At 42.1% G+C, this 3822-nt stretch overlaps 1 pseudogene; it reads left to right on the forward strand.

Moving 5' to 3' along the window:
• Window positions 1-387: 387 nt before the first annotated feature.
• LOC148951977 (uncharacterized) lies at window positions 388-1606 on the forward strand (annotated as a pseudogene).
• Window positions 1607-3822: the final 2216 nt, after the last annotated feature.

Below are 3822 nucleotides of genomic sequence, written 5' to 3' on the forward strand. Positions count from 1 at the left end.
AGGACTTTCTGTGCAACAGAAAAGGAGATGTGAAAAAGGTTGCACTCCGAACTTTCCCTTCAGATAGTAAAACTCAGAAAGTGAAGGGTGTCCCTAGAACCAATCTCCTGAGCTCTGAAGTAACAGCCTTGAAAAGAATCATTATTGGTCAGTTGAGCTACGGCGGAGAAAAGGAGAAAAAAGTTTCAAAGATCCTCAAAATAGAGATTCTTCCTTTCTCTCCATCCATTTTTGAACATCTTCCGCAACAATCAACCAAAACATCCTTTGGCTGGAAAATGAGGACGGGGAACAAAACTGTGCTGTTGAACTGGCTAAGAAAAAAAGGAGGACTTGCAGCTTGGCAGCTACAGTAAAACATCAGGTACAGTACACATCATTGACCTAATGTCCAAGATAATGTCATATCGGCCTGCCAGCTTGGAAACAGTCAAATCCTTCGCGGAAAGATTACTTCTATCTTTGCTGAATGATCTTCCAGTGGGTATTCCTGAAGTCCACATTGTCGCAGATCGGTACGACGGGCTGTTTGGGAAGCTAACGGACACCGGAGAGTCGAAATCTCCGGAATCTCCTTGAAATCAGCATGCAGACTCCGACGAGGGAATGGAAAAAACCTCCAAATTTCCGCTCTTAGCACAATTGAAGAATTGGATGCCGTACTTGAGAGCTCAGGGTCTAAAAGCCGGCTCCTCGAAATTTTGTATGAAACCTGGGAGCAGATGGGTGATCAGCTTCCGAACGCACTCAACCTTTGTCTCTCAGGTGGGTTCAAGGAGAGATTCAAAGGTTCTCTGGTCAAGCTTGACTGCAGTCCAACTTTACCAGAACACTGTGACTACGAGGAATTCTTGTCCTCTAGCCACGAAGAGGCTGACCAACGCCTTATGACACATGCCAAGTATGCTAACCGTTACGCTTGTAGCATTGTTGTGCATGCCAACGAAACAGACGTGGTAGTAGCTTGTGTTCATTTTTTTGAAGAGCTTCAAGCTAAGGGACTGAGCGAACTTTTTTTGAAGTTCCCGACTTACATTATCCCAGTACACGAGCTGGCGGATGGAGTCCACTTGTCCAAAGAGGAGCAGATTATGTTACGGTTCGTGCACTGTCTGTCAGGGTGTGACACAACGAACTTTTTCTTCGGCGTCAGGAAAGCTTCTTTCTTAAACACCGCGGCGTCTCCAACTTTTGCCTCAAAAATGGTGTCTGTGACGGACCGGATCAAGGATGCAGAAGGGAAGCTTTCGGTCGACGTGTTTAGAGAAGTTTCCGACCTATCAAAATCTCTGGTCATTGAAGTGTACGGTAAACAGGCCGGATTCAGTTCACTGGCCAGTGTAAGGGCTTACATATGGTGCCAGAAACTAGATGTGAGAAGACTGCCCCCTTCTGACGACACTTTCGAGCCATGCATACGAAGAGCCCTACATGGATAATCTTTTCGTCATTACAGGCTCGGCCAAGCATTCCAGATCCACTCCTCCATGGATGGAAGATGGCTGAAGGGGGAGTAGATGCGGTCGTCTCAAGCTGTAAAGAAGCATCAAGCCTGGAAGCTTACTGCAGATACAAAAGTAGAAGATGCAGGAAAGACTCTAGCTGATCAAAAATGAAAGGATGCTGCAGCTAATGCTTCTGCCGTGGAACGAGGAGGGCATGCAGGGAGTCTGGCTTTGCCCCGTCTGAATTCTCGGAAGAAGAAAATGAGGAATATTTTTGAAAGTTTTATTGATACCTTTTACTTTTAATTACAACAGGTCCCTAATCAGTTACTATTACCCAATTCTACGGGCAGGTCGAGTAAGACAACTCCAGTGCGCCGACTGAATCCATCTGTGAAGCAGAATCATTTCTTGTAGTAAATAGCTCTGTCGTATCAGTGGCAAATCAGGTTCCAAAAAGGTAATTGCAGACCCCTTAGTTCACCAGAAAACATCTTCGTCCATTCTTAAAAAACACTTTTTTTAGTCAACATTTTTTTTTTAATCTGTTTTTATTTTTCAGTAAAAGTTAAAAATTTTAAACAGTTAGAAAAATCATATTCTTGTAGATCTAGATCTCCTCTTTCGATTGATGTAACATTACGCTGGATTCCTCAACCCAATAACTCGCAAAAAAAATCGTGAATCGCCACACTTAGTTATAGGCTAAATTTGCCGTTTTTGGCCTATATCTCAGAAACGCCGACGTGTTTGTTGAAATGGTGGGTGTTAGAGGGAGGCTAGTTGCCCTCCAATCACTTTCGAATATTAAAAAGGGCATTAGCCCTTTCAATCGAATGAGCTCTTTTTGAAATTTTTACGACAACTCTTTATATAAAAACCTTATATGGCCCCAGGGTATAACTCACAACCTTTACACCGAGGGCCGTGGGGGGGGGGGTATCATCCTCAAAGACCTAATTTCCAGAAATTTTAACAATGTTGAACAAAATAGATATATTAAATTTTGATTGGATGTCTTTGGAGAAATTTGTGGGCGTGACAGTGGGGTTAGTTAGAGGGCCGTGGGGGGGGGGGTGTCATCATCCTCAAAGACCTAATTTTCAGAAATTTCAACTAAGTTGAACAAAATAGACATCTCAAAATTTTTATGGGAAGTGTTTTGGGAAATGGTGGGCGTGAGAGGGGGGTTAGTTGCCCTCCAATCACTTTAGACTATTAAAAAGGGCACTAACCCTTTCAACTTTCAATCAAATGAGCCCTTTTTGAAGTATCTACGAAAACGCTTTTTGTAAAACCTTATATGGCCCCAGGGCATAACTTACAACCCTTGCCCTGAGGGGTTTGGGGGTTTGTCATCCTCCAAAGCAACTTTCAACTACGTTGAACAAAATGACTATCTCAAAATTTTAATTGAATGTGTTTGTGGAAATTTTGGGCGTGAGAGGGGGGTTAGTTGCTCTCCATTCACTTTCGACTATTAAAAAGGGCACTAGCCCTTTCAGTTTCCAATCAAATAAGCCCTTTTTGAAATTCCTACGACAACAATTTTTATAAAAATTATATGCCCCCAGGGTATAACTTAAAAACCTTGCCCCGAGGGCTCTGAGAAGATTGTCATCCTAAAAGACCTAATTTCCAGAACTTTTAACTACGTTGAATAAAATGAATAATTAAAAATATTGATTTGATGTGTGTGCAAAAATGGTGGGTGTGAGAGGGGGGTTAGTTGCTCTCCAATTACTTTCAACTATTAAAAAGGGCACTAGCCCTTTCAATTTTCATTCGAATGAGCCCTTTTAGAAGTTTTATGATAACGCTTTATACAAAAACCTCATATGCCCCCAGGACATAACTTACAACCCTTGCCCTTAGGGCTGCGGGGGTTGTCAAAGACATAATTGCCAGAACTTTCAATTACGTTGAAGAAAATGGCTATCTCAAAATTTTGATTGTATGTGTTTGGGAAAATGGTGGGCGTGAGAGGGGCTTTAGTTGCCCTCCAATTAATTTCGGCTATTAAAAAGGCCACTAGCCGTTTCAATTTCTAATTGAATGAGCACTTTTTGAAGTTTCTACGACAACGCTTTCTATAAAAACCTTAAATACCCCAAGGGCATAACTTATAACCCTTGCCTTCATGGCTGTGGGAGGGGGAGATTGTCATCCTTAAAGACCTAATTTCCAGAACTTTCAACTACGTTGAACAAAATGGCTATCTCAAAATTTTGATTGTATGTGTTTGGAGAACAGATGGGCGTGAGAGGGGGGTTAGATTCCCTCCAATGACTTTTGACTGTTAAAAAGGGCACTAGCCCTTTGAATTTTTAATCGATTGCGCCCTGTTTCAAGTTTTATTTGACAAAGTCTTCAATAA

This window comes from Artemia sp. Qi Xiang Cuo, chromosome 5, assembly GCF_049724085.1.
Source record: "Artemia sp. Qi Xiang Cuo chromosome 5, ASM4972408v1, whole genome shotgun sequence".
NCBI classification, from domain to species: Eukaryota; Metazoa; Arthropoda; class Branchiopoda; order Anostraca; family Artemiidae; genus Artemia; species Artemia sp. Qi Xiang Cuo.